Here is a 10,664-nt window from a genome sequence, read left to right as displayed (position 1 = left end):
GGAGGAGGGAGATGATGGATGTATATGAAGTCATAGGCTGCCTAAATGATTATTTGCTATCATGTGTATTAGAAAAAACAGAGAAGCACTCAGATGATCAGGTGGTCAATTCAAAGCAAACAATATGAAGTCCTTTATCACACAATGCATAATTAAATTGTACGGCTCATTGCCAGAGGAAGCTGTGGAGGTCAAAGATATAAATGGGCTCAAGAATCCATTAGACAAATGCATGAGAAGAAGCTCCATCAATAGATATTAAGATCAATGATGTGAATGCACCCTCTGCCTCAGGAAGTCCATAAACCTCAGACTGCTTGAAAATGAAAGTTTATACCTGGGAGAGAATTGAGTTTTATCTGTGCTGCTTTGTATGTCTTTCCCAACATACTACTACTGCCCATTGTAAGGTGAGACACAACGCTGGCTTGATTCACTCTGGGAATGGTTACCTTCAGGGCAATCACAAATACATGTTTCTGGTTTACCAAGAGCCTTTCACACCTTAAAATTTTTGTTGAGTTTATTACTACACTCTCCACTGGTCCAAATAAGCCACTGATTTTACTTCTCTTACATCAGAAATTCATTCAGTTGCATATTTTTGATTTCTATACTTTGATCCTCTGAAGCACTTGCATACATCCCAGGGTGATAAAAACTTTGCTAGTGTCCTTCTAACTCTCCTGAAGTATTAGAGAGCTGTTGTAAAACATGCATTTACTCAGAAAGAAAAAATTTCAGATGCAGCTAGTGCTTATAAAAACCTTTAGAAATAAACCTCTTTACATCTCATGGACCAGAATATATGTTCAATAAGCATATCCATAATCTAAAAGATGTGATGTACACTGAATTTTAAGGTGTCTTGGGATTCATGTCAAACTTGGTGGCAGAAGCATTTATGATTATTAAAAAAGCCTACTCTCTCAAGCTCTTATATTCCTTATAAGTGTTTTATTTTGGGTTTTTTTTTTTTTTTTTTTTTTTTTTTGGGGGTTTTTTAGTTTTCAGAATTAATAGTCAGGAAAAATAAAAATTAATACATTAAAGAATAGCTGATGGCACCCTTGAAAGCCTCATGGCTGTGAAGGGCAGTTCCTCACAGAGGGATTAAGTTTTCCATTCAAAGTACACCGAGGCAGAAGAAAGCTCTGAGTTCTTAATCAGGCATCCTGATGGACATTGTTCATGTTTTTCAACGACCCATATTACAAACCGAAGAGGTCACCCTGGCCCAGCATCATGACAGTTTTGACTGAAAGCAGGTGTTGCTAACACGCTCTGTGCTGAGCTCAGAGCTGTTGTGCAATAGCCATGCCAATGAGCACATCAGTTTGACAGGGCCCATTAGATACTCCTCAGGTACTTCTACGGTAAAAAAAATTAGGGTGCCCTTGGTCTCCAAAGAAATTTCTGTGGCTCATCCCTTTGATTTTTTAGGCACCCACAGAAAACCAAAAATACTTTCTTTTGTCGGTTTTTCTTTTTGTTGTTGATGTTTTTATTTTTTTTAAATAATACAATGGAAAAACCCCTGAACTGAGACAAGGCATTTTCATTAAAGACTCGACATTTGAAAAAAGATCATGAGGGAGAAAATTTCTTGATCCATTCTAAAACATGTTAAGTGTATGCAGTTGTACACAAATACTTAAAATGGATTATGAATCCCCTGACACACACTTTTACAGATAAAACTAGTCTCCAGCTCTGCATGGAAGAGCAATTTTAAGATGATGAAATCACATACCATCAGATGAAATAATCGCCTGGATATGTACATGGTAATACTTTCTCAAGGGTTGCTACTGCTTTGCAAGAACAGATCAAAATAATTATTCTAAGTGATCTTTAGCTCTTTTGGTTGTTTAGATAGGAGGTCTTTATAAATTCAAGCGCTGTCAGCCCACAGTGTGTCAGGAAACTTGAATTTAAGAGCCCAGCCCTAACATTTACATTCCTCTGTTATGTTTCAGGGTTGGTTGTAGATGTTAAGAATATTGCCTTTGGGACCTCTAAGTGCATTATATCATAGCCTCGAGCTGTACTTTCTTTTATCTGCTCTTCTTTAATCATCAGAAGTTTTGATTTAAAAGAGAAACAAGCTGGTAAAGGAGCCTATGCATCTTTGCATTTTCCCTATTGCACATCAAGTGTGAGGGTGAGAGAACTGTAAAGTGTAGTTAAATAGTCATGCCAGTCTATGAAAGATTGGAAATGTTCTATGAATTGGAAAACATGGAAATGTTCTTTGCTTTAAAAATGCATCAGAAGAACTAACACTGTTTTTATTGTACAGGATTTTAAGATGTGAATCTGAACACTGAAACTGTCCTGAATATATTGGGACATCCTCCTATCTGTTGCAGTGGTGCTAAAACTTTTATTTTCTTTAAATGCAAAATAAACATCCAGTGACATTAGAATGCTCTCAGATCTCCCCTTGATCTTGGTAAATATAAAAAAAAAATAACAAAAAGCTTTTTGAGGATGAAATTTTAAAATACACTTTTTTAAAAATGATGTTTCAAAATTCCCTCAATCTTTACTGGAAGACACTGTGAAGTAATTAAGTCTGAAAGAACACTTATGAAATCCAGAGCACATATTTCAACACTTCAGTTTATCAAGAGTTTTTTAAACAATTTTGGATATGCCTGAAGTACTTTTCTATTGCTTGTAAGGAACAATAAAAAAATCATATTCATACCCATTTATTCATATTCATTCTGTGTTTAGTCATCCACTAGAATCTCTAAATTACCTGGCTTTGTTACCATGAGCTTTATAAATTGTACCATGCATGCAAGCTGGCTAAAAGCAGCTAACATAATTTTCAACTATATTTGGTGCTTTTCTTTCAAAGTTCTCAAATGCTGCGTGTACATATATATTAGACATTGTAAAACTGGGACATCTGAAACCTCAGAGAGGAGAGCAGTTATTAATCTCCATTTAAAAATCCCACTTGAGGAATATGGGGCAAACACTACAGTATTAAATCATTTATCAATGTCAGGCTGTGAGTCCTGGTTATAAGGTTTTCCTGGCAGATAGGGAAGAGAATATTAGCCTCCTAATGCCTAATACTTTGTTGTAACTTCTAGGAAACATAAATGATATTTTCCCATATAGAAAGCAATTCTACATTTAACACTACTTTAGACAAAATAAATCAATTAGACGTCTATTTTACAGTATTTCAGACATCCTAAAACTCTTAGGTTGGCATGCAGAACTCTCAAATATAGAAAGATGTATTATATATGATTAAACATCAATTAACATTTAACTCTAAGCTGCAGATTGCTAGAACCTGGGAATTATGGAAGAGCTGACTTTCCCTGGAATGCTGGGTACCACAGACTGCAATTTTGGCACTTCAGCCAATGGGATATTAATTCCTTGATCACCAGAAAGTTTCAAAGTTTCTCATTGCTTCCAAACTATCACCCTGGATTTTTTTTTTTTTTTTTAATCTTTCTAAACCTCTTGAACATTTGGCATGTGGTCCTCAGGCAGAGTGGGGACTTTGACTGACACCCAGAGCAGAGTGGGGCCACAGCAGAAGGGCATGAGAGGCTGGACCCTCTCACAGCCTTCCCAGGCCTTCTTTGTTGCTCAGCACAAGGGGACTGCTCCCTTCTTCAGTGGTTGTGTAAGTACTTGTCCTCTTTTTACTAATTTTCTGTAAATTTAAGGGGAATCACTGAATAGGGTGTTTGGTCTGTTCCAGTGCTCCTATTCTTATGTGCTTATAACTGTACAGAGATTTGCTATTTCACTGCATGCACTCAGCAGAAGTTTTAAATCTTAACAGAATCTCTCAGCAGAAGTATCTAAAATGAAAATATAGTTCGCTGAACTTCAGACCAAATTTCCTTTTTGCTATAGAAATCAATGTCATATTATGCTTTAAAATTTTTGTGCTTTTTCTTCAATGCATATAATCTAATAACTTGCAGAAAGTTTAAGACCTCACTCTTTAAGACAGTAGCAAATTGATTAACACATGTATTTTATCAGCCTTTATTCCCACCTTAATATGATCCCTTCAGCTTTAAGTGAAATTCCAACAAGTCCACTGTAATTATTACTGGACTGAAAAGGGAATGATAGAGCTGACAGCTTCTATGTTTCGATGTGGTACATTCTAGCATATTTTCCAGTTCCTCTTCTGGAAAGATGAATCTAGCTCTTGTAACAGAAATTAATTTTTTTCCTCTTTTAGTAATTTCTTTCCGATCTGTTTTCTTTGACACTTATGCACACAAACCACTTTGAAAAATAAGTAAAGAGCAATAATGCTTAGAAAAAGAAAATCTTTTTCATAGTAATAACTCACTATTTTTCTGCTAAAATAAGGGGATTTTATGAAATGATGGGCCAGATTGTGCCTCACACAGACAGGCATACTCTGGAGGTTATGGCAAGCTGCACAGCCCACTGGGAGCTCTGGAGCTCCATTGGACATGGCAGATGTGCCAGATGATGCACCTTCCTCAGGCATGAACCATGTTCTTTTTCTAGGGGTTTGGCCAGTGTGGAAGGTGGCTAGGTTTTATTTTCCCATCTTGGAGAATGGTTGATAGGCCAGGAATGGGAGTGCAATGCTGACACAGTCCTGAATAGCAAGCACGACTACCTTGGAAGAGTGTGGGAGCAGACAGGCAGGTGTGCCTGTGCCCCCCCCACACACACACCTCACACTGTCCCAAGGGCTGGCTAGCATTAGGCCAGACTTTCCCTTAGGAAATGTCTCTTGTAGATACTTATAAATGAATAAAATGCTTGAGATTCCCATCAGGAGGAAGGGAATTGCTTGAGCACTCTGGCCATTTCTGCATAGGAAGTCCGAATGAGCAAACATAGGGAGCCGGTGATATCCCAAGCTAAAGAAAATCTGGTGCAAATCTCTGTTTCATATGTGCAGCTCAGAGAGACAGAAAGAGCTAAAATACTTGCCTAAGTCCAAACTTCAGGAAAGACAACCTGGAACAGACTGCATGATGGTATAGCATGAGTTCAGGAGTCATTTTGCTAAAAAACTCAATGGAGTGACAAATTTACTTTGTTTTTTCTTTAGAAAGACCCCCATCATACTGTGGTACTGGATAGCAGCCTCTAGCAACCATCATAAATAATTTGGTTAGCCTGAACTCTGGGGAACTCCAATAATCTTTGAAGATCTTGATCTGCCATCTGATACAGGAGTAATTTTCCTTAGAATATTCTGATAATTTTGGGTAATTTTCCTTAGAATTAGATAAGAGGAAAGCTTTATAAAATGGGCAGCATGGGATATTTTAGGGGGGTTATTTCATGTATTTATTAGCAGAAGTCAGAATATTTTGCTAAAAGAAAGAGTTCATCTAACATCTAGGACAGACAACCCTACAAGAATGGGCTAATGCCTCCTCAGCAATGTGGTCACATCTTTCTCAGTGACACTCCTAAAGGCCACAGTGAGTTCTCCCTTGAGCTCTCTCTTCTTCAGGCTGAACAGCCCCAACTCTTCCAGCCTGTCTTCACAGCAGAGGGGATCCAGCCTCCTGACTATCTTTTTAATCTCCTCTCCATCTGCTCCAGCAAGTCCATGCCTTCCCTGTGCTGGGGACCCCAGAGCTGGATGCAGCCCTGCAGGTGGAGTCACACCAGAGCAGAGCAGAGGGGTAGAGTCCCCTCCTTTGCCCTGCTGGCCACACTGCTTTGGATGCAGCCCAGGGTGTGATTGGCTTTCTGGACTGCAAGTGTACATTGCTGGGTCATGTCCAGCCTCTCATCCACCAGCATCCACAAGTCCTTTTTGGCAGGGCTGGACTATCAAGGCTGCTCTTGATCCTTTCATCCCACAGCCCTTATTGTTACCAGGGGTTACCCTGACCCAGGTGTATCACCTTACACTTGGCCTTGTTGAAGCTCATTATGATCCCGTGGACCCACTCCTCAAACTGTCCAGGTCCCTATGGATGGTATTCCATCCTTTAGGAGTATCCCTGAAGAAGATGTGACCACATTGCTGAGGTTGCACTGAGTATTAACCCATCTGTTCTTGTAAAGGTTCTTATCTATTTCCACATGTAGATGTGTACAGTTATACATCCAAGTCTTATTTTTGTCCTCTTCTCCTATTCTGCTCTGCTAGGTAACTGTGTCCTGTTACTATTAAGAAACATGTACAGCTGCTATTAAAGACCACTTAGTTCATGGCAAGTGACATTTTCACTAGAAGGGTCTTAAATAGGGAGTAGATAATTCAATTTCCAGCTAAGAAAAAGAATAATAAATAAATAATGCTGAAGCCGTCTTTTTGTTCCACCCTAATGGGAGGGTAATCATTAATCTTTTAGCCACTGGGGAAATACATTTAAGGAAAAATTGGGAGGATGATAACAATTAAAAATCAAATTGAAATGAAATTACCCACATTAGTAAAGTTACTAATACCATGGAGCGCCAACATGCACTAGAGAGAATGACAGAGAAAGCTGTCATTATTTATGTAGGCATCTGAAGGCCTAGCAGCAATGTCTGCTTTCTTGTTTGTTTGTTTGCTTTTTTAAAGATAGGAAATCTTCTGAATGACTCAGGCTATTTATATAATATGGTATATAATATAACCTGACCACTGCTCAGGTTTTCATGCTGTCACTCAGGTCTGGCCTTCCAAACACACTCAATGCTCTCCATGCATCCCAATGGAAACAGCTACACAGCAAAACTTACAGCATCAATCTCCTTTCCACACTTAATTCCTGTCTTTAAAATGTACACCTGTATGCAGTCATAACTGGGTTTAAAAAGCCACATTGCATAGTTGCTGCTGGCCACCACAGATTCTTTTAAGTTAAAGCATCTTATTATAACCTTGTTTGTGGTGCTGCTTGCAGCTCCACATTACAGCTGGTGCTGAGGTACTGGTAGATGGTACCTTCTTTCTTCATTCAGGTTTTTCCCTGGTGTCACTCTGACCTTTTCAAAGTACACTCTGTGATATGAAAGATGACAGTGATCTCTCCCTGCCCTTAATCTCTTTCCCTGACACCAAGAAACAGACATCAGTGTTTCAATTTGGTTTTGATTACAAGCATCAGGGTGCTATTCCAAGAAGATGAGAGTTTTATGTTTAACTCCAAGTACAGCCAGGTTACAATCATTTTCTAGCACTGAGTTCTGTGTGTTTAGCACAGTCTCTGCTGAAGTTCTGCTTATTGCAATTGTGCTCATCTCATACTTTTCAATAGTAGCATTATTTCAGTGGCCACAGTTTTCAGGGGAGATCATGGCAGGAGACTTTTTCCAATGAACTCATCAGCAGCTAAAGAAAAAGGACATTTCTGACTTCTCTTTCATGAGGGATCCCACATGAAAATCCACATTCAAATAATCCCCATTCCATTTACTTCACTATGTTTTCTCTTATCTAGGTGCCTCTGAAGGTGTAGACATACCCAAGAGCAAACACTAAGCAAAAGATACTAAATGAAATTTAGCCATCAGATTCTATCAGACAACAGTGCAGAGGGCGATGTACTTTTGGCAGAGTTTTCCTGAGCAGCAAAGCTCCCATGGTCACAACACACTGAGGATTTCTTCACTGAAATCTGTTTTACAGTCATCCTTTTTATATGCAAACTATTTTTAAAATGTTTTCAATGTGAGACATTAGATGTTTAATTCATAAGTGACTAGAGGTAAAAGCCATTGCCAACAATAATTCTGTGCCTATTGTTTGTATCCTGCTCATAGCTGGTAGCACCCTTTGTTAAGTGAAAAGTAAAAACCTAAAGTGTTGCAAATATGTTTCTACTGAGTTAATCACTGCTGTGACTTTGCATGTGGGCTCAGTTGCCAAAAATTCACATGCCTAGAGTGAATTATGTGTGTAGATCCTAAGGGCCTATAACAAAACATCTATGGAAGTAATTTGCTCCAAAGTATTTGCTTGTGAAGGTTTTCAGTATAAGCTGCAAGAAAAAACTTTTTTTGGGATCTAAATATAAATATCCTTTGAGGACATAAAGTACATTGTTTTATGCAGTTTATTCTTTTTATTTCAAATAGATCTTAAATATCACAAATAATAACAGCAAGTAAATGTCTAGAAATGTGTAGGGCTAGATTACAATAAAACATGCTTTATTAGATACACCGAGGGGCTGTAAGTATTATGCAGTGGATGATTTCCTGTTATATCAAGACTACTGCAAATACCATGATTCTAATTTGATATGTCCTAATTTTAAATATAGCACAACCAAATGGGGTGCAGATCAGACTAACAAATCTATGCATACCCTGTCTTGGCAGAATATAGATTTTTCTTCTGTATAGAAAAGTAAGTGTGACTCAAAACTATATTCAAAAAGACCCATTGGGGGACTGCTGCACTAACACCTCATATACACAAGTACAAAATCAAGAATTCCAGAATTCAAAATGGTTGTGGTTGGAAAATATCTCTGGAAATTGCTCCAAGCCCTCTGCTAAAGCAGGTCCACCTAATGCATGTTGCACGATACAGGCAGGTTTTGAATATCTGCACAGAAGGAGACTATACAACCTGGGCAATCTGTTTGAGTGCTCTGTCACCCTCAAAGTAAAGACTTCTTCTCATACTGAGAGTGAGAGTGTCTGGAACCATCCTCTTGGCACCAAGCCTTAAGATATTTGTATGCATCAACAAGATAGCCTCTCATTTTTCTGCAGGCTAGACAGTCCCAAATTCCTCAGCCTTTCCTCCCGAGAGATGATCTATTCCCTAATCATCCTCATAGCCCTCCACTGGACTGTTTCAAGCAGTTCCTAATATTTCTTGAATGGGGAAGTCCAGAACTGGGCAGAGTAGTCCCAATACTTCTTCACTAGGACTGAATGGAGGGGGAGGATCACCTCCCTGACCTGCAGGCCTCGCTATTCCTAATGCACCCCAGGACAGCACTGACCTTCTTGTCCTCAGGGACACACTGCTGGCTCATGGACAGCTTGTTGTCCACCTGGATCTCCAGGTTCTTCTCTGCAGAGCTGCTTTCCAGCAGGTCAGCTCCCAAGCCTGTGCTGCAGATCAGGGTTGTTCTTCCTGGTACAGGACACTGCATTTGCCTTTCTTGGACTTCATTTGGTTCCTCTCCACCCAACTCTCCAGCCTGTCCAAGTCTCACTGACTGGCAGCAGAGCCTTCTGGTGTTCCAGCCATTCCTCCCCATCTTGCACCATCAGCAAACTTGCTGAGGGCATGCTCAATGCCTTCATCCAGGTCATTGAATAACTAGAATGAGAATGGTTCCAGTGCTGACCCCTGGGGAATACTCTTTGCTGCAGGTCCCCAAACAGACTCTGTGCCACTGGTCACAACCCTCTGAGCCCTGTCCCCCATGCAGCTCTCCATCTGTGTGCTCCTCTCACTGTGCGCTCACTCTCACTGGGCGCTGGTCTAACCCACACTTCCTGAGCTTACCCATGAGCATCTCATGGGAGACGACTCCAAAAGCCTTTCTGAAGATAAGGGAGACAACAGGCACTTCTTTTCCCTCATCTACCCAGCCAGAACAATAATACAGATCTCTGAACAATGTAATTGTAAAGGGACATTTGGCAGCTTGTTTTGAGGATTGCACATGCTTTTAACAGATGTGATAACAATGGTCTAATAAGCAGTTAAACTGCAGGATAAACATGCTCAGTCTACTCTAACAAAGTTTCAAGTGTTAGCATTCCACTGTGTACAGTGGCCTTCATTGTTTTTCTTGCTACTTGCAACAGCAGAAATTTATTTGTTAGGAGAGGAGCACTTTAGGGGAATTTTATTTGTGTACAAAGAGAAAGGCACTGTATTGTGCAGGTTACCTACCTTGAAACTAATCAGAGAACTCAGAAAAATGCAATACAGGAATGGGAATATAATGGTGTGATCAAAACAGCCATTAAAAAAAATAACATGTTAGACTAGTTTTTCCTGTTTTTCAGACAGAAATAATTGCACATGGAGAATGATACACGTGCATAGCCACAATGTTATTTTTTGAGTAAAGCATCCCTTCGGTCTTATGGCAGGGGGTAGGTTACTATACCTAAATATGTGCCTGTACAGAAAACAATTGCCTCAGAAGAACATTATGATGTCTGCCAAAATCAAGAGCTTTAAAGTTGAAGAACACTAGAACCTAAATGGATGATAAAATCCTAACTGTATTTTCCTGTAAATCAGTATTAAGATTTTTTTGAAATCTGTCTTTACCTCCCTTTTTTCCCCCAAGGAACCCTTTATCATTCATTACACAGGATAAGTAGGTCCTGATTACACAGTACCTACTGAATAAACAGCTACTTAGAAAAGTAATCTTCACCAGCCAGTTAGCAGTGCCTTATTTACTGCACACCCTAAGCCTGCTGTAAATACAGAATTATTCATTTTTTCATGGTCTTTTCTGGGCCACTCATCACTGTAGTATTTGCATGCCTCAAGAACACAGATGAATTTATCACTGCCGAAAGATAGGAAACCATTATTATTATTCCCATTTTACAGCTGAAAAGATAGGGACTCGCCTGGAGCTACACAGTGAATTAGTGGCAGAGTAAGGATTAAAATTCATGGCTTGCAACCCTGTGCACTTTACTGGAGATTGCACTGCCTTGCAGTCTGAAGCACTGAGAAACCA

Source organism: Haemorhous mexicanus, chromosome 2 (genome assembly GCF_027477595.1).
Source record: "Haemorhous mexicanus isolate bHaeMex1 chromosome 2, bHaeMex1.pri, whole genome shotgun sequence".
NCBI classification, from domain to species: Eukaryota; Metazoa; Chordata; class Aves; order Passeriformes; family Fringillidae; genus Haemorhous; species Haemorhous mexicanus.
Note: the sequence above shows the minus strand (reverse complement) of the source record.